This window comes from Anas platyrhynchos, chromosome 2 (assembly GCF_047663525.1).
Source record: "Anas platyrhynchos isolate ZD024472 breed Pekin duck chromosome 2, IASCAAS_PekinDuck_T2T, whole genome shotgun sequence".
Classification (NCBI taxonomy): Eukaryota; Metazoa; Chordata; class Aves; order Anseriformes; family Anatidae; genus Anas; species Anas platyrhynchos.
The window spans coordinates 157,582,800-157,604,153 of NC_092588.1; the positions used below are offsets into that span (position 1 = coordinate 157,582,800).

The following is a 21,354-nucleotide window of genomic DNA, read 5'->3' on the forward strand; positions in this document are numbered from 1 at the left end:
TATCACCTTTAGGGTGGGACGAATTCATGCCCAGACAACAACAACAACAAAAAAGTGGGAATCAGTTGCCCATAAAAATAATCTAGTAACCTTTGAAATGCCCCAGTGTGTTGAAGACATCTGCAAAGAAATGATGGATATAACATAGGACAAAGAAAACAGCATAGATCTCGAAAACCAGGTGAATCATAGGTGAGATAACCAGGCTGTCTCAAAAGCTAAGGGTTAACCACCCTTAAAGGAATTTAGTTAGATCTGGTATTTCTATTTGTTATGTCTCTTTTTTTTTTTCTTTTCTTTTTTTTTCTTTTTTTTTTTCTGATGAAGATGGAGTCAAAGACACTAAAATTCAAGTTTCTTCAAGAATGACACAGAGCATGGAGGGAGGTTATAAGTAAAATGATTCATGAAAAGTAATATTTTCAAGGCACAGCTGGACCTTACTCCCATTGACTGCAGTGAAAAGGAAGGGCTGTGTATATCTCAAGACTAACACCTAAAGGGAAGGAATTTTGCTTGCACCTCCCAAGTGTCTTGCCTGGAGCTGGGATTGGCCATGCTCAAGCAATGTTCTTATTCCTTTGGCAAAAAATTCCCCCCACCTGCATTTGTTTTAAACTCTGCTTCATTTTGCCTTATTACCAGCTTAATAAAAATAATATTAATGTCTTCATTTCATTCTGTAAGGTTTGGGATTATTAGACTGGCAGCCAACCAAGGTTTTTGCTCTAAATTACAATGCAAAAGTTATGTGCAAATGATATCTTGCTCCTTGGGTTACAAGTGAAAGGAGTTTTCAAAGGCATGCAAGGGAAATAAGTGTTTTTTAAATAAAAGAGTTAACTAAAGTGCTACATTTTGGTGAACCAGAACTGACCCAAAGAACAAAGCTTTTTTGATTTTTTTTTATGTATTTTTTTTCCACTGATTAGGAGATGGAAAATACTCTGCTATCACAACATACATGTACATACCAATGTGAGTCCAGTGGTTGTGGTGACTCTTGTGTTTTTTTGTACAGGTTCCTACATCTAGTATCTTATTTCCTGAGCTCCCGGCAAGTCATGTGATTGTGTGACAGCCTTGAGACTGATGTATTTTTCTTTGTTTGTTTGTTTTGTGGTATTTTTTTTTTCTTTGTGCATTTTATTTATTTATTTATTTTTAACCAAAGATTGTATTTCTTCCTTGCAGGAGTAAAGAAACACTTGAAAAAGTGGTTTCCTAAAGGCTTGAAAATCAAAAAGTCAAATAAATGGATGTTATTTTTACTAGTGATTTTATAACTCTTCTATTTATCTTTAGAGTTTTGGCCATTGGACTCATTTTGAAAAGCAGGGGAACTCAAAACAAGGTCAGTGTTAACTAAGTACTCAAGTTCAGGTACACAGACAGGTGTATCTGAGCTCCCACACTTCCAAATGATGGCAGAATGCAATTCTCTCTCCAAGATGGTCATACTTAAGCAAATAAAAGTCCTCTACCTATGTGTATAAATTAATATGTTCAAGTTTCTGTGGTTTTGATGAATGGTTAGGTGAAAGGTTGTGTTTGTACTTAGCTCTCTAGATCAAGAGGTTTCTCAGAGAGCTGGATTCTTATGGTTACAAACCTAAGAACTTTCAGAATAAACAGGGGGGCAGCTAATAAGTGCTGCAGACTAAACCATAAGTGCCATATAGAACCTATATTTTCCTTAAATTCCATTTCCAATAATATGGCACTTCCCATAAATGTCAGTGAAGATGTCAGTGAAGTCTTTTTTTTTCTTATTTTTTTCTTTTCTTTTTTTTTTCTTTTTTTTTTCTTTTTTTTTTTAGTAAGAAAAATGTTTTCTATAGAGCAACTCCACTTTCATGAATGTGATGTGGAGAGTCATTTCCAGGAGAAATTCAAATGCTGTCTGGACACAGTCCTGCGTAATGTGTCCTAAGGGACTCTGCTTGAGCAGGGAGATTGATTTCCAGAGGTTCTCTCCAACCTCAACCATTCTGTGATTCTGTGATTCTGTGCAATGAGCTGCACCAGTACAAGAATTCAGGACTTCTGGACATCTTTGATGCTTCTTTCTGTATGATTTAAATCAAGATACTTAATGCACACTCCAGAAGTAGTTTTCATAGTGTAGCTCTTTGATTTTCTTAGCATGAAAAGCTATGGAACAGGCCCTGTGAGCCCACAGTGAAGGAATCTCCATAAACGTGAATAAACATAATCTCATTAATCACATTAATTGAAACTAGACCTATAAGGGCAGGAAACAAATACCTTATCCAGGTGACACAGGGATACAGGTAAAGAGACAGAAATGCCTGCACACTGCATCAACCACCTTATACTCCTGAGTTCAGCTGAGCAAATGCTTTTGGATCAAGTCACCATCCCTGTCTCCCCCACCTCCACCCACCCCCTGCAAAAAATAAAAAAATAAAAACTTCACTAGTAACTGGTCATATCAAAGCATTCTGCATTTTTTGCTGTCAATGTTCTGTCTGGTGAGGTTTCTGACCTCTGAATTTCACGCTTTCATTTCCAGTACTAATGACCCTGACTTGACCAACTGGATTCTTGCTCTAATAATAACTGGGTTAGTGACACTTGAATTATCAAGAAAAATTGTGCCATTTCCGTTGACTCTTGCACTTAGTTTAGTAACGTGGACCTATGAGCAATGAACTCTCTCCATGCATATTGTGAGCATGTTACGGGTCTATGTGCTGACATATCAGGCAGACGAGTTATATGTGCTGCCTTATGCTGGGCTGTGTTAGTGTTTGCTTTCAGATTTGGGTAGCACTGTCTGTCAAAAAGGGTGCTTTGCTTCTCTTTGCTTCAACATCATGTTTTAGCGTCTTCTTTAAAATCACAGGCTGAAAAGTATTGGGCCTTGATACTTCAGAAAGGCTCAAGGTCTGTCCATGGCTTGTTTAAATTACTGGTAACTTGTGTTACTGATTTGAGAGAGGGCAAATTTGGGGCATTGAAAACTAAATCTATTAATCTTCCCACAGTCACCTCCTGAAGAAAGTTATAGGAGCAGACTAAAGAGGCTATAAAAGCTCTTGAAAGAACCTCAAGCATAAATCCATTGAAGTGTAAAAGCTGCAATTCATTGAATGAGAACCAGAGCAGGCCCTTCATCCTCAGAAGGTGGTTGTCTCAAGAAGCCTTCTGAAGTGGTCAGGTCCCTCTGAGGAGTTGATTAGTGCCTTTTCTACCTTCTGTTTGCAATGAACATGTATGTTCCTTGGCTGCTGCTCTCTCATTACCAATTTGGGGTTAAGGAAAATGAAGAGAAAAAAATAAATAAAAAATCCTTTGATTCAATTTCCTTTTTTAAAGACTTTCTTAAACATCATTATTTGTTGTTTATTTTCCTAGGATTGGAAGGGGCAATTGTGGTCACACATCCAACTGCAGACGTAACTCATACCAGAGAATCCCTGCTTGCGATTACTGGATCCTACTCAAATGCCTGCAACCCAGACTGGAGAAAATCTTTTATAGTTTCTGTCTCTCTTGATCCTTCTGAAAAACTGTGATCTTATCTGATTACAGCTTCTGGCTTCAATTGTGCTATCACTTAAGATCACTGGATCTTAAGATCATTTGCAAACAACCGGTTTTGCAAGATTTGCAGTGCTTTCTACTCAGGACTGAACCACAAATCTTCCAAGAACTTTATCCTGATAGTTCCTCAAGTCAATTCTCACCTGAGCAAGCCCTGTGACTGAGGCAAAATGGTCATCTTAGACTCTTTTAGAAATATCCATAAAGTAGGGACTAGATGGACATGCTTTAACCACCATAGGTTGTTCAATGTGGTGAGCTTGACCTTATTAACTAACTCATTGGCTTTCCCAACATCAGCTCTGTGGGACTGAGGAAGAGTACTCCATGTTCTAGATGACACTTATTTGAGAGACTTAAGTGAGCTTAAGAAATAATGTGCACAAAGTAAAATGTTACCTCAATGGGGTTTGGAAATGGATTTTCTAACTGTAGGCAGTCATGTCCAATCAAAATTTTGCTTAATTTGGTTTTAGTATCTACCATTCACTGTAAATTTTAATGCAGGTAACAAAAATAAAAACAAATATACAAAAACAATAAAAGCTTTGGTCCTAAAATCCTGTATTTAGTCTAACTAGCTATCAGACATGCATTATATATCTGTGTAATCCACAGGCAGTTTATTTAAGTTGATTTAAATTTTCTAATAAATCAGATACAAACATACATCTCTTTGGTCTGTCTGTGCATATTAATGTTCATACTTACCTAGGATGTTCTTGGTCTCTCAGAATTCATCCAAAGGAAATAAATGCATATGCAAATTGGGCTATACAAATGATCATATCACTGCAGTTACCTATGCTATAGAATAATAATAAGCAATTAACCCCTTCTTCTTTACCCCAATTCCATCCACAATTTCCTTCATTCATATTAATTTTAGTTGAAGAGCATAAAAAAGATCATTAAATTCAGCAGGATACTAGGAAAGGTGCTTTTCTTGTTGAAAACAGAAGCCTTGAGTCTAAGGATAGATAGCACTGCAGATAGAAATGCTCCTCAAATCCAGTATCTAGTGGTTGAACCACGGACTCTGGAACAATCTCATAAAGAACAATCTCATAGAGGACAACTAGAAGCAGAGGGTGGGATTTAAATATAGACCTGCATAAATTCAGGTTTCAGAGGCGACTGTACATGAACTTGACACCTGAGTTCCCACTATAGTCAGCAGGGATTTAGGATGGCATTCAACTGCCATGTGAGACACTGTTGGGTACATCTTGGATGGTGAGTTATCTCAAATCATAGGTTCATCCTTGTTGGAGACCACCTTGGGGGCATCTAGTCCAAACTCCTGTTCCAAATAGTGTCAACACTGAGTTCAGAGCCAGTACCTCAGGTCTATGTCCAGTCAGGTCTTCAAAACATCCAGGAATGGAGATTTCAAAGCCTTTATAATCAACCAATTTCAGTTCTAAATTACCCTTATGCCTTATGCTGGATTTTTTTTTTTTTTTTTTTTTTTTGAGGGTGAAGGGCAGGTGCTGGTGGTGGTTTTTAATTTCCTCAGTAGTGAGTCTGACATTACATTATGTATTCATCAGCCTTCCCTTAGGCATGAGCATGCAGGAAGACTTGCAACTATGTGAACATGCTGAACACTTTCTTGATCCAGGAATATCTTCTTCTCATCTTCACCTTCATGGGTGATGAATCTTTTCCACCCACTGGTCCATAGACGTATGGAAGGATTCAGGCTTGGCCTGTGGTCTGATAGACTCCTCAGGGTTTAGTAGGGCATTTGTGTTGGCAGACTCAGGACAGAGTTCCTCTGGGGTGACTGTCATCCACGTTACATGTGATGAGACTTCTGAGCTCTGTTTTCAGCACACATACACAAACAGTCCAGCAGGGCAACACAGCTGATCTTCACACTCTTTGGAGGTCTCTACTGGGGTTAGTGAATGTGGTGGATCAGGAATGTGGCCTGAAGGCCCCTGGGAGAACTGTGCAGGCAGTCCTGCATACTCTAGAGGCAGTTCCAAGCCTAAGTTTTACCTGGGCTGACAGCCAGCACAAGGGTCAAGAGGCTTCGTGTGCTTAAGACGCTTGTACTTCAGCTAGCATTGAAGCCATAGTCAATCAATCTGCCATTTTTGCTGAAACCTTTTCTTGTTTTTACCTCATAAATCTAGCCAGCAGACCTTGACTTGCTGGAGCTCTGAGTTTTTGAAATATTGAACCCTGAAAGCATTCAACACTTTTGACCAAGGATTTACAGGACCAAGTGGCTCTCAGAAGCAATGGTCAACTGCAGGGCTGGGGAGAGAATGGGCTATGGAAACAACTGTGTTTAATACATTTGTTCACTACCACAGGTTTTCTTTGCATTGCACACGGTGAAGATGCCAAAGAATAGCATCAATTCATCGAGGCACTGTTTTTTCCAGCTGAAAGCCAGTCAAGCTGAAGAACTGGTGCCATGCATGAAAGCAGCTCTGTCAACACAGGCAGCAGATGGTGGGGCTTCACAGGGGGCAGTGGTGGGAGAGAGCAGGGAAACAGGGGCCTCAAACACCATCGCAGAAGGGAGCAAAGAGTAAATAAACGTCTGGGCATGCACTACAGCAGCCAGCGTCAGTGGTCAAAGACACGGGAGAAACAGCTGTGTGAGATCAGCAAGAAGGCAATGGCCTCACGGCCACGAGGGAAAGATGGTGTTAGAGCTGAATGGAGAAGGGTTTGTGGTTCATCACTTTGGCATCTTACAATGACAGGGGTTTAAATAGTAAACTTTTATTATTATTATTTTCTTTCCCCAGTTAATAAGAGGACAAAAATAGCCATGACACAAAGTCAAATCAACATCTAGGGTGACTGAGGCACTCTAACCACCAGCTGAGCAATGCCAGTTTACCCCAGCTAGGAGCCTGTCCCTTACTGCAGCAGAGTTACACCATCAGAAATCTTTCACTGTTCTGTCTGACAAAGGCATACTGATTTCCTCAGATGATCATCTGTCCTCTTCTTTGTAAAGGGGTTGTAAAGACTTATCCTTGATGAGGAGCTGGGCTTGCTGAGGCAGTGCTGACGTATACAGAGGAGTGACTCCCTAAGCTCACCTGTCTTGGTTTACGCTTGCTCTGGGTCTTGCCCAGCCTTTCACAGGGTGTGGAGACTTGTGCCTTTTGAGGCATTCCCTAATATTGCATCTGCCTGGGAAGCGTACAAGAGACGACAACCAACCCATCCAAGACAGAAGACCATAAGCATTTCTGAAATTTATTTATTTATTTATTTATTTATTTATTTATTTATTTATTCTCCCTCACAATGTCTCCAACGTAAGATGCATCTACTTTTTGAAGACAGAAACTGTGGAAAACAATACCCTTCTTTCAGGAACCGTTACATCCCTACAGCCTTCATGATTCAGAATCATAAAAGCCTAAAGAGTGGGAAGTACGAGTGTAGGTCTTTTTCCTTTGGTTTTGCTTCTGGCACCTCCACCAGGAGCAGTGCTCCATCTGCTGAGGCTCGCGTTATGTTGCCTGCTCCCCTGCAGCCTGATGGCATCACTCTCACCTCGCGCAGGGCAGGGAGGGTATGGGCTTGCTGTAGGTGTCAGCGTGGTCATCAGCTGCTATGGTGAGGGAAGCACAGAGGCCTGAAGTCAGCTCTTGGCAGGTGGAATAAGGTGGGTCTGAGACTTTAACATCCAAGAATGGCTCTCTCTGGGCACTCCAATTCCAGGGAGATGTGGCAATCACAGACATTTCTTTTCCTGTTAGTACAGCGTTCTCTAACTAAAAGCAGTAATGACCCATTTATCTCTGGCTAAGGTTTGGATTCTATTGTATGCAAATATACACAATTTATCTTATGGTCATTATATATCTGATTACAGCTTACAAATCTTTCTTGTATTTTTTTTGGCAACACCTGTAAAACAAAAGTCCCATAAAAATGGGTGGGTCTGTTTTTCATATTGTCTGCACGTGTGTTTTGTTTTCTAAAGCAAGTGAAGGCCTTGCTGCCTGGGCTTTGCCCGTACTGTATTGATGAGTTTCTAAGACAAGGGAAGCAGATAGGAGCTCTTGTGAAGGGAAGCAGCACCGCTGATACACCCCAAATGACACAGCCCGGCAGTGGAAAACATTGCTGTGCAAACTGTCATCACCAGGGGCTGATAATGAAGATGCAGGAGGGAGTCTGTAGAGTGTGGGAGGCAGTGGGCTGAGGGGAGGGGATGGCAATGCACCAGATGCCCTACCAGGGGCTGGCTGGGTGGTTAACTCTTGCTGGGCTCACTGTCAGGCCACCCCCTTTCTCTGCACTCCTCTCTCCTCTCACCCAACCTGATGCCTACACCCACACCTAAAGCAGGACTTCCACACCATGATCCCTGTCCCCTCTACTCTTCTACCATAAATCCCAATCTCAGAACTCTCTCATCCTTGAATTTCATCCAGATACATGGTCCAAGCAAGGACTTTAACTCCCCATACCTTTTTCTATTCTTAAACTTTTAGAAATTCCTAGTACTGTAGGACTCCTCTCCTTCCCAGATGTCTATGCTCTCCCAGTCCCCAGCAAATAGAGAAAGAGTGGGATAAGAAGGGTGGTAGGAGAAGTCAGAGTAAATCAGAGCAGCTTCAGCTGATCTTACTTATGCTACATACGGAGTAGCTCCTTGTATAGGTCTGGTAATGGGAAATTACTTAAATCCAGACTTCACTCTTCCCCCACTGCCACACAGAGGTACCTTTGCAAGGACAGGGACACGGGACCTGAGAACCAAACTCTCTATGTCTTTTTACACCATGCACATCTCAATGACCTGTAATGCTCATGTAGCATGTGCTGCATTTCTGTGTGCAAGGACTCTGTGCATGCCAGCAGAGGGTATGAGTACTTGTTGCACTGTCACTATCAAAGTCCTGCCTGTTCAGCTCACATAACAATGAATTAGGAGGAGAGGGTCTGATGGTGCAAGTCATCTCACTCAATTTTAGATGTCTGAAAGCTCAGCAGCCAAAGGAATGTATTCTCAGGGAGCAGGTCATCCCTTAACAGTAGAGGTGTCTGATACATGTGGAATTAATTGGTATCCTAAATTTAGATGTCTGAATTGGTGAGAGGAACCCCCATACAGATACACACACAAACACACAGAAACAAAAATATAACTGTCTTCATCTTCATCTGCTCATTGAATCCTACTCTAAGTGTCTGTCCCTGTATAAACATGATGACAACCATGTATCCTGTACTGAGGAAGCATCTTGCTAGAATGAGGTGAAATAGAGAAAACAACTGACTACAAAGGACAGGCTGTATAGAACTACAACTGTTATTTCAGATAGATAGATAAAGTTCCTGTCTACAAAGAGAAATGTGCTGGTAGCCTTTAATAGAGCTTAAGACACTGCTTTAAATCACTTAAAAAGGAATACCAGAAAAAAAAGGCAAAGTAACTGTGGAACATTTCCTCCTTTCAGGCTGCATGCAATATAGTAACGATAAAAGACCAGATTTCTCTGCAGTGGCACTGACTGACTGAGGGTTTCAGCCCTTCTGTTTAACTATCTTAGAGTCTGCTCTCTGTTCTCTGCTGGCAAACCAGGCTTCCCCCAGGCATAGTTACAGATTGGCTACTTCAGAAGGGGATTTTTCATATTTAGATATATCTAAGTTATATAGGAACAGTTGTCTTAAGGTGCTAAAGTGACAAGATCCCAGATGACAAGCTTGAAATGCAAAGGCTCTGTGACAAAATTAAAGCTTTATTAATATTTAATGTCACTGACTGTGCTGGATCTTCCCCTTTGATTAGTTCCCTTCCTATTTAAAGATCCTGGAGGAATCGTATTTGGAAGAGAGGACCAGTGAAATGAAAGAATCTGATGACTGCTTCTCTAACTGAAGAATATGATCTGCACATTTATACTACCCTCCATAGAGAAGTGTTTCAATGTTCAAACAACACACTGCAGAACTTGAGAGTTCTTCATGAGGAAGGAATTTGGGTTTTGGTCTGAAGTCAAGGAAGTCTTCCCTGTGTTACTTCCAGTTCTATTCCAGAACAACTGTCTCCTAACATCTCTTCAACTCTCTTCACAGTTTTCATTGTGCTTTTGTGGAAAACAAAATTTTCACTCTGCGTTTTTCTTCTTTCAGTGGCTCTGTGCTCAGCGGTTCCGTATTTATGCCTGTGTGTGTGAGGAAAGTCAGGTTTTAAAGAATTTTCCACTGAACTTGAAGTTGGCTCCTATCTCCAACATTGTCTCTTCTTCCCAGCACAGAATCACTGAAGTGTTTAAGTTGTGCACGGCAGATCTTGTAACATAGCCAAGTAAAGTTCATCTCCTGAACTTCTCAGTAGGCAAGAGGAAAGGTCACAAAACCCAACCTGTTGTAGGCCTCTTGAACCCTGGAAAAGTCTGGGACAGTCCATTTAATTGGCATGTGGGAACTCTGATGGGCATGATGCCATCTGGCAGAAAGAATTTGTTTTGGTGAATCATCATGTTAAGGACTTGATGGAAAACTCTGACACCCACTTTATTTCAACCAGCTACATTTCATGTATATGAGAACAATACCAAAACAACAAAAAACAATGTTTTATACCTTGGAAACAAAGGATGAAAAACAGGGATTAAACAAAGTCTACTTTGTACTTCCTCCATTTGGCAGCTGAAAACTGAAACATTACTATGTGGCTTGTCATCAGCAATTCGTATGAAATTGTCCAAGTCCTGAAGTCAGTTATGTCTATCGGGAAACAAGGAATAAAACCACTGGCAGCACGGGTGTGACTTTGAATTGATTTTGGAGTAAATGAACTTCAGAACCTGGCTTGAAGGCACTGGAAGCATCTGCACTTCCTATTGCTTGTTTAATAAAACTACATAACAACACAGTTTAAAATATGTTTATATTACTGAATAAATACACTTGAGGAGACATATAAGGAGAAAAGACACCAAAACTGGTAGAAGAAATTTTGGGCTCCTCAAAGGAAAAAGAAGAACACTGTCTTACCAGAGAGTTTCTGGGTAATACTTCTATCCCAGTTCCTTTTTGTACGATGGATCCTGGTGGTAATGAGGGGTGTACAAGAAGTGTCATATGATGATTAAACACATGGAATAATTCTTACAAAGAATGAAAAACACGCTAGGAAAACAGCAAGGAAAAGAAAGTCTTAACAATGAATGTGATCAAAGGGGAAAAAAAAAAAAAAAAAAAAAAAAAAAAAAAGCTCTGACTCATGGATTAAAAACAACTTTCCCTTTTACTGAACAGCTTTATATTTCTTTCTAGGGGTCTCAGATGAGGTTAAGACCTTGAACACTAGGCTTCATGTACATGCAGACAGGAAAAGGCAGTTTGTTCCTTGTAGTGTGTGAAGAAAAGGATCTGGGGCATGTTGGATGGGACTTGTCATATTGGCTTTGGAGGAGAGATCTTCTTTCACATTTGAACCCATATTTCCCAGATGTCCATACTCAAGTCACACACAGACCTTCAGTAAGCTCTAGGGCTCAAGGAAGAAGGCATATGCCACTTGCTATCAACTCCGTACCTGCAGTAATGTGGTAGCATTGACACCAGGGTCAAAAACTGGATTCAGGTCCTTCCTAGAATGACCCATTGCAAAATCAGCAAACAAGTCAAAATGGATAAGCAGGATGTCTTAATTCGAGTTGCCCTTACAATGATGTTCAACCACCAACCATCCTAATGCCATTTGTGTACGTGAACTGCTGATAGACCACAAGCGCAATGCTTTTGCCCATGAAAGCCCATATTTCACTAACCATTATTGATTTATTGGGACAGGAACATGATACTCCTGTTTATCAGAAATTTATAGACACTTGCTGATCAGTTTATAGACACCTGGGGAACTAGATGCCTACTTATCATTTAAAATCAGGATGAAGGTGAACCAAAGAAACTATTCAGCCAATAAGTCTCAGAACTGAGAAATGATGAAAGATTTCTTAATTCATCATTGACCTGTTCCACCAAAGAACCAGCCGTTTAGCCCATGAAACAGGAAATACTTGAGCATGCAAAGAACAAACAGTTTCATAAAACAAAACAAAACAAAACAACAAAAAAAAAACCTAAGGTACTCTATCATGTTTATAAAACCATCCATGTCCATGTACTTAAGTGTTTGAAAGATCGGGGAATTTTGTTGCTAAAAGTGATATTGATATGCACTGGCAGCAGGGGTTTAATTCATGGAGTGACAGCCAGAGAAAACCAGAAGACAAATATGTATGCCCTGACCATGCTGCTCTGTGGCTATTTCCAGTATAGACTAACTCATCATCAGGATTAACCGCTTTATTGGATGTTATGAAGATCACTGCTATATTAACAATACGCTCTTGGTGGATGTGGGGAGAGTCAGGCATTCATGGTGAATCCTGTGTATTTCCCACCTTTATCCACAAGCTATGAAATCACACACGTCTACAAACATGTGCATGAAGTCAGACAGATCTTATTTCCCCCCTTCCTCCCTTCTATTTGTTACTGGGCTGTTGTGACCCTTTGATCTAGGCTCATTACATCAGCACACAAAAACCTCTGGCATACTGCTCTCTTTCTCATAGCAGTACCCATTGTAATTGTTCCAAGAGAAAGCAAAACAACTGGAAGATGTTAGGCCAGATGAAATATTGAAGGGTTGGTCTTGTAGCCATACGAAGAGCTGTGCACAAGGAAATTCATTTATTTCCTTATGATTGACGTGCATTACTGGCAAGGTGAACCACTTGGCTGTCAACTGGAGCTTGAAATCCATTGGAAACTACAATAGCTGCTGTTATAGACCGGAAGGCCTGGGCGAGGAAATTCTGTTTTTGTTAACATGGCAACAGCATCAAAACCAATCCAAAAAGGGATTAGGGGCATGTAAAATCACTGGGAAGGGCTATGTTTTTTTGGGAGACTGTGAAGAAGGAAAAGGAAAAATGTTAAGAAAATGCTGGGATACCCCATGAAAACAAATGGACAAAAAATAAAATCCTCCCTCCAGCAGCAACAACCTCAAAGCTTTATACATCCAGACTATATAGGTGGCAAGTTGGTAATTGAAACCCATGCCAAGACCAAAGAAAATCCAGCCAAAACAGATGTAGGTTTATAGAAGCAAAGCAAGCCTTTAAAATAGGTCTAGGGAATTCCAAATTCAATAGTCTGTCGATATAAAGCTGAAGACATGAAAATAAGATCTGAGCTTTTAAAACGAAAGAACTAATGAAGTGGCATTTTCACATGTCACAGCCCACACTCTGTCTTACCAAAACACAGTGGTCCTCTCTAAGAATTAACCCTGATTTTTCATCTTTGTATCAGAGGGATGTAGCCTGGGAAACCCAGCGCAGAATAATTCGGCACTCTGACATCAGCAGCATCGCTATTGTTCCCCCAAGGTATTGTTTTATGCTACAGTTAGACCACACAGACTGCACTTTCTCAGGAAAGCTGGAAATAATATGTCAGGGACCAGATTTGCAGATGATGTTATACATATGAAGTCAGCGGAGCTAGGCCAGGCACGCATTAAGCAAGAATGGGCATACTCGCATAGAGAGACCCACACTGCACATCTACACGTACACACACTGCACACACAGATGCACACTATCACAGAGGAAAGGTCTGGCCAGTACAGAGGAGCTTTTAGTTTGTCTGCTGATACTTACGTGTTTTGATCACTGGCTGCATGCAGCATCAAGAAAACTACGGTCTTATTTTACAGCTTTTTACAAGCTGTAAAAATGCAATCCCTTACAAAGAGAGCCTACAATGTGAGTGTAAAACAAGGTGAAAGTGAAGAGGACTTGGCATTCATTGAGATGGGAGAGACAAACCTTGTTCATCTTCACTGTCTGACATTGATTATTAAATGATATTTCAATACCTCAGTGAAGGACTTTCTAAAAGTTCACCGCACCCATCCAGCTCACCCCCCATAGCAATACCAGGGCTCAGACCATATGAAAAAAAACATTAGCATCTTTAATTTAATATTATAATTGTGGATCAGTTTGTGTCTCAGTAGAATCCAGTTTCCGTGCTCTTTACCTACCTCCATTCCCTTCCCTCTTTCATCTCTAGAGATGGCAGATGGATGTGCAGAAATGTAGTCAACCCAAGACAGTCCAAAAGGTCTATACTGAGTAGAAAAGAGTTTACACCCTCCAAACCTCCCAGGATGTACTCTTCATTTTGGACTATGCTGATATTAATGTTAAATGCTACTAGCTGTATACTGGAGATGTATATGATACAGTTAATGGCATTGTAGTACCTGCAGAATTTGCTCCATTTGGAGCAGCTACCAAAGCAGAAATGGGAGGGCAGACTGCAGCCCACTAGTGGTCACAGGCAACCCTCAGTGGATTTCAACAATGAGTCCATAAACAACTTCTCCAAAGTCTTCTGTCTGCAAACAAAATCAGTGTAACAAGCCTGAAGTCTCACACTGCAATGCTGACTGCATCAGAATAGTGGAAAATACTGTGGTTTACTTTTTCATTCTTCTCTCCTAAGAATAGAACATTATAAAATGCTATTAACAAATACTTGTAAAATGCATTTTCTCTCATAAATTTTAAGTTAGCTCATTACCCCAAGAACTGTGTAAAGACCTGCCAAAAAATCCCAGTTCCATTTCACCATTTAGACAGAGGAATTCTTAACAAACTCTGAGTTACCTGAATTAATTTTTAAGGGGAGGGAGAACTCCTGCAAAGTCATTGATTTGTCCTTGAACTTGTTGTCTGAAGGGTACTCCTGGGCTTAAATGTATCTCCAGACAGGCTGGAGTGATAAATGCCTTGCCATCTCACACTGCAGAAATCACACTGGGAATCTTCACAGCTAAAACCAGTAGCTGCCACAGCAGTTGTAAAACGTCTTGGTTCTGCTAATAAAGTCAGGAATGGTTGGCCTGGGTCAGAGGAAAGGTCAGTCTAACACCAACACCCTGTCTATCAAGAGGGAAATGATTTTTATTTATTTTTTTTCTTCCCCATTTTCTTAGCTTCTGGGGAAAGAAAACCCATAATCTCAGTATGTCAGTGGAGATGAAGACCAACACACATGAAGGCTGTGCTTAGCCTACTATTGATTATTGAATGGGAGGGCTCTGGGAAGTTTCTGAAGGGGTGTCACAAGGGATATATTCCCAGAGCAGTGTGGATGCAATTTCCAGGTAGCTACCACTTCCCAAACGGCGAGGAGCACTTCCAGTTTCCCTGAGAAGATAACCCATCCCATCCTAACCCCAAACCAACCAACTTTAACAGTTATCTGGTGTTGCCCTACGCAGCCTCTCAAAGCAAGCTACAAGAAGGATGTTACTCATGAGTATTTATATTCATCTTTTTGCAAAAGAGTGGACTTTATCAGTTTTCTTAGTCTTTTGGAACGTGCATACTTTTTATCTAATGGCTGTAAAGGTTTTCTTATTTGAAAAACAAAACAAAACAAAACAAAACAAAAAAAAAACACAAAACCACACAGATATATATATAAAGAAATATTAGCTGTCATCTTTAGGTTTTAAACCTTATTAATTTAGCAGGACGCTTAGAATGATCCACTGAGCTGATGAACTTTATAATTATCCAAAGAATACTCTGTGATGCTCCAGAATATATGTCCCCAAACCTGTGACAGGCTCTAGGCAAGAGCTGTTCCTCTCCTGTCAGGTTAATGTCTATAAAATGTGTCTGCACATGCTTACTGTGTCTGTCTGTCTGGTGTGCCCTGGCTCTGAATCCAGTATGGAAGTGCCGTCTCATTTCTTTGTGCAGCACCAAGCACCACAAGAAATAAGCCTCGGTGAAACGTCCGTGTGAGTGGTATGCAGTGGAGACAGAAACAAGTTAAAGCCTTTCAGCTCAAATTTCCTTCTCTTTAATCTTGCAACCATCCTTCAGCTTCCAGCACAAACCAAAGCATCTGCGGGGCTCTTCCTTACAAAGTGTGGCAGTCAGGTGCAAAACACCCAAAGCAGTTAGTCTACTTTGTCAGGGCAATTACAAAGTTGTTGCAAGAGGGCAATGGCATCAAGGGATGTGCAAGTGCCTGCTAGGCTGACCAGGGTGCATGCTAGGAGGGTATAGTGGGATAAGTGTGGGTCCTGCATCACACTGCCAAAGGCACTTTCACCCATTCCTATGCATTTTAGAGCAAGCATAAGGAGAATAGTCTCCACCAGCATCACAGCTTGCAGTCCATTTCCACACTTGTGGCATTGCTCCCCCCATCTCCTTCCCACCCCCCATTCCCGTTTATAAATAGCCACCAGCCCGGCTGTGCTCCTTTCGGCCCCCCTGCCCACCCGCTGAAGTCAGCGCAGTGATTACGGGGGTCAGCGTGCTGCATAAACATCGCCTCCTCTTTGCAGGGCTGTTTCGGAGGCCTTTGCCCTGTCCCACCGTGAACTGCAGCAGGAAATTCTCCGGAGCTATCTGCGGGCTAATTAAAGGAGCAGCCCCGAGACCCTGTAACCTCCTGAGGGTCCCGCAGCATGGCTCTGGCCTCTATCAGTGCACATGACAAGGTTACTGCTGCAGAAGGCAGCCAGGGCTTCTTCGGGCAGATACCAGTGTTTTATAGACCCTGGCCAAGATTCGTTAGCCATAATAAATGTGCTTTTGCCATGACAAGCTAAAGCTCTCTCACTTAAGGGTCCGGGCACTTCCTGGCAGATCTCTTGTTAGGACTAATGACCAGTCTCTGCTTTCGCTTACATGCCCTGGGCAAAGCTGCTCTGGGGTTTGCACAGTTTTAATTAGAAAGAAGAGGTCTCGTTTCTTTGGTTTACATTAGATGCCCTTTGTGTTGCTCCTCTCATTAAAGCAAGGAGCGCCTGCACTGAAGAAATGTCTTTTTTTTTTTTTTTTAAATGATGATGCAGCTGGAAGTCAGTGTCATTGGCATCGAGACTTCAGCAATTCTGAGGCCTTAAATATCAGGAAAGTGCAAAGTAAATGCATTTAAGGTGATAACACGCATTAAAACTGTGTAATTAGGGCATGTTTGGGGCTGACGTGAGTGAGAGAGGAGAACTATGGGGCTGGAGAGATGCTCTCATCTCACCTGATCAGTAATCCTCTAAAACAATGGATATTTTGAATGGGGGGTGGTTAACATCCCGTAAGATTTGTTTTCTTCATTTCCCTTCTAATTCGTCTCCTTCCTGTACTGAAATCACTTTTTAATTATTTATTTGGATCACAAGATCTAAGGACTTTCTTTCCTTTTTTTTTTTCTTTTTTTTTTTTCTGAATAAAACAAAAAACATTTTCCACTGTTCTATGAATTCAGGGCCTGAACATTTCAAAAGATCATAAAAAAATATGACTAAATCATAAACATCAGAAGCGCAAAGATGCACCTACTGAGTTCAGCATAGATGAATACTACATAGAATATTTGGATGCAGGGTCCAATTTGATCTCTGAGAATTGCCAAATAGATTTACAGTTTCAGTTGCCTGAGAAAATCCTTAGTTTATGAGAAGCTGTAACAAACATTTTAGAGAAGCTGTAACAAACCTAAGCCCTGAACCCAAGAGTTCACAACTAATACCTGCCTCATCAGTGTTGCTAGTTCTGCTTAGTAGTCAGCTTAACATCCTTCTGTACAGTACTTAGTAGTTCTGTGATCTCTGCCTTTTTTCACAACTCCAGAATAAACCCAGAATAAACACCCACCAAAATTAAGTATGCAAAACAAACAAACAAATAAATAAATCCAGAGTTTGAATAATAATAATAATAATAAAAAAAAACTCAGTTTGCAGTTTTTAACCTCCACAAAAAAACAAACAAACAAAAAAAAAAAAAACTAGTATAATATTTTGTTAAATTAATTTTGAAATGAAAATTCTCTTCTGCACCTATAATTTTATTTATTTATTTATTTTTATTTTTTTACACAGTCAGACATCTGACCTGCCCACTATGGTTGCACATGCAAGAAATTTTATATTTCAGAAAGCATCATTCAGTTTTCTTTTACATCAGATGTTGAACTTAGCGATATGGTTTAGTGGAGGACTTGTTAGTGTTAGGTCAGAGGTTGGACTCGATGATCTTGAGGTCTCTTCCAACCTAGATAATTCTGTGATTCTGTGATTTCCTTTTTCATAATTGTCTGTGAGGTAACATCTCCATATTTCCGGGTTAGTTTCAGCTTTCTCAGAAAGAGAGTAAGGTCTTTCAGTCCAAAACGTCAATCCATGCCTCTACAGGCATAGAAAGCCAGGCAGGGAGAAATAGGTGTAATATTCAGGAGACCTATGCAACAATAAATCATTATAGTTACCCATAAAATAGACAGAAAAGAGGTAGTCCCAGGAACTGCAAAGGAGTGAGGAGGAAATATATCAAAGAAAAGTCTAAGCTAACTGAAATACCATGTCACTGCAATACCATGTCACTGCCATCAGAAGCTCCAGAATATTGCTCTGTCTACTCATAAATCCATCCTTCAAAAAACAACCCTGCTTTGTTGTATTATGAACAGTTTTGCCCTTTATAATATGTTTGTTCTGTTGGTGGTATTTTTTGTTGCCTTTTGTTTTGTTTTGTTTTTTCTCTCTCCAGATTGAAGTTCTTTTACTCCACGTTGTGTGCCATGTATTTTCAATGATGTGAAAAAAGCTTTCTCTTTGCAGCTAATCAAAGCCATTAACGTAAGCAAAGCTTCATTATAAGAAGACAAATTGGGTTCACTGCAGCAGATAAATATTAGGTCTTCCTCTCCCAAAATTTTGCACTGGTGAGGAACTGCTGCTGAAAGATCCTCTACCTTTGCCATAGTCTTTTTCTGAGAAACATAGTATGAACAGTGGCAAAACATCAGTGGATGTCTTCTGTACAAGGAGAACAAACCAGTCTTTAATCAATACACCAAATCTGTGTTTTGTTTTGTTTTGTTTTGTTTTGTTCTATAGAGTACTAGAATGGGATTTACAGATACTCAGGCTTTATTCACAGCACTACTTCTCACCTACTAGACGCCCCTGAACAGGCTCATCAACGGTGCTTCTGTTCTGTTTCCCCACCTATTAAACAAGGACCAAGAAATGATGGAAAACACTGGGAAACAGAAAGGGCTATCAGAGAACCAACTTTTCTTCCAGCCTTCTAGCCTGGCTTTCATCCATCCTCCTGACCTTCCTTCCTTCTCCACTTGTCCAGTCTTTGTTGCCCATGTTTGTTTCTTTTCTTTTTAATACAGGACAGAAGTTTGATTCTAATATAACAAATTCACTGATGATCGAAGGGTCTTGAACTACATTTCTGTCAATCTGGCCAGAAAATACATTAAACCATTAAAAAGCAAATGTGAAGTAGGAGTAAATAAAATGTCTCGGTATGACTTTTCTATATGTAGGTTAAAATATTTAATTTCATGTCAATAAGACATTAGACTGTTACTGAAATAGTGAAATACCAACAACACTCCTTTGCTACCCAAATAAGTAAAGAGAAGAAACAGAATTAAATTCTCTTCCTATGCATTGGTGATCAGACAGCATATGGCTGTGGAGCTTATATCCCCTAACTTTAATACCTAAAACTTTAATATATTACCACTACTGTCTAGAGCACCACAAAGAGTCAAAACATGTTGTATATTGCTAGAGATGGGGGAGGGAAAACTAGAAAGATTGATCACAGTGACAAACAGCAAAGATTCACAAGAAATCCTCTCTGCTAAAGGATGGGTCTGGGTTGGCCATGGAGTTGATTCCAGGAAAACATCTCAGTATGGGTTTCAGCTGCCTCTGCCCATCAATCAAATCCCCAAACTGGGTCTTTGGATTACCAAGAAGCCCTTATGCAAGCATTGCCTCATTACCTTCCATGTGATATGGGCTGTGCAAGGGAGCTCTGCTTGAATTTCTTGCAAGCTGTATGTGACTCAGGAGCCACTATGTTGACACGCTCATTTATCGACCATTTCCAGTAAACAGCAGCTAACGGGATTCATATTTCTCTCTGCTGCAACAGAAAATGTAGGTCACTCAATAGACAGTTCTTGGAAAGCTGACACATGTATACCCAATAAAATTCTAGAAATTGTTTCCCCTTGATGCAGCTTTCACTGACACGATTTTATTCTTGGCCTACTGGTCAGAAGCTGAACGCAGTGTTAATGAGTGAACATTGAGAGATCCTGATTCTAGATATTTTCACTGCAGATTCAAAAAACATTAGATGCTAAGTGAAGGCTTAAAAATATAACACCTTATGAAAAAACATGTAGATTTGATTTAGTCTATAGGAAAAGATACTGCAGGTTTCTTCTCCTTCCTATTTTCTACTGAAGTGGTCCCTTTGGTCCTTAGCCAATCTTCACTTTTTATGATGTCCGAGAATTGATTTGCTCTAGGTTACGCGTTTCCCTCATTAAACAGTACTAAAAAGGTAAGTCAAACCCACAAGACCACACACATTGGCATTCAGTCATTAAATATACTGTGCACAGCTGGCACAATCACATAAATTAATGTTTGCTTCCATCTAGTGGGTGGAAGTAGAAACAGCATTTAGGTGGAATATTATGCAAATTTGTTTTGAAGTGAGTTATGGGTAATATGTAGAAGTATGATTTTATGTCTAGTTTATTTTTTTCTAGAAGTATTTATTAAACATAGTGCAATGTCTTCATTTAGTCCTTAAGCTACAACCTCATATCTGAGCTACTTTTGATTCATAATGGCTGTCACTCTTGGAAGAAACCAAAGGTGGAGAAAGGATTGATTAACTTAATTATATAACAGTTGTATCCTAGAAGGCCACTATAGGAGATTATGTGATTTACTATAGGAGATTATATGACATACTATCAAGACGATTCGCTTCCATGATGAAAAGGTCTTATGCAAGTCTTTGATTTTACTAGAAGGGCAGTGTAGTACTATCCTTGGACCATTGGGAGTGGAATAATATAATGTGGACTCAGTTTTCCTATTAGACTTCCTATTAAGCATGTAACACTCAGTAGTTTTATATAGGTCATAAAATACCACTATAAGGAATCCTCTGCATCTTTATGAATAGTCCTGACAGTTACAGAACAAAGAACAGTCCAGAGGAGTCAACAAAATACACACTTCATACTATGCACTGGTAGCTGGTCACATACTATAACACTCTATGTGCAGTATGGAACATCTCAAACTCAAAGCAACATATGAAGAGAGATGGGAACATCAATGTGAATGAATAGTATCCCAAGTCTTCAAATAATATCATAAGTAGCATTCCTGAAGGATCTTGGGAATTGTGCCATGGCCCACATGACACAGGAGGAAATACTTATCTCTGGAAAAATGCAAGCATGTATTCAGACCTTGGTGGAAGGATACGTAGATTGGTGAGTATGGAGTCAGTGTTATTGGGAACCAGAGAATAGGTCAGAAGAAGCACTTGGATTATCCTCTCTTGTGTACCCAGATAATACGAATGTAATACTCAAAACATTTAACTTGGGTATCTGACTGCAAGACCTAAAATAAAGATTTCTACTTCCTTAAACAATGGTAATCATAGAAAAAAAAAATCAGATAGTTTCTTAGCTGATGAAATGTAGGAGTTTGATTTATCATGAGTTGAATCACTCTAAAATGTTCTTCCAACTCTGTTGATCCTGAATAGATCTATGGCAACTATAATGTGAGTTTAGACTCCTTGCTCACGTGAGCTGCCATGATGCAGCCAGTTCCCTAACCATGGGAATCTTAAAACATTTGACACGTGAGTTTCTAAGAGGTTCTGG

At 40.2% G+C, this 21,354-nt stretch overlaps 1 long non-coding RNA gene across 1 annotated transcript; it reads left to right on the plus strand.

The window, feature by feature from the left end:
• Positions 1–1,302: 1,302 nt before the first annotated feature.
• On the plus strand, positions 1,303–4,237 carry LOC140001767 (uncharacterized). The gene is made up of 2 exons (XR_011807299.1): positions 1,303–1,354; positions 3,382–4,237. It is a non-coding gene; the product is annotated as an uncharacterized lncRNA (long non-coding RNA).
• The last annotated feature ends 17,117 nt before the right edge of the window (positions 4,238–21,354 follow it).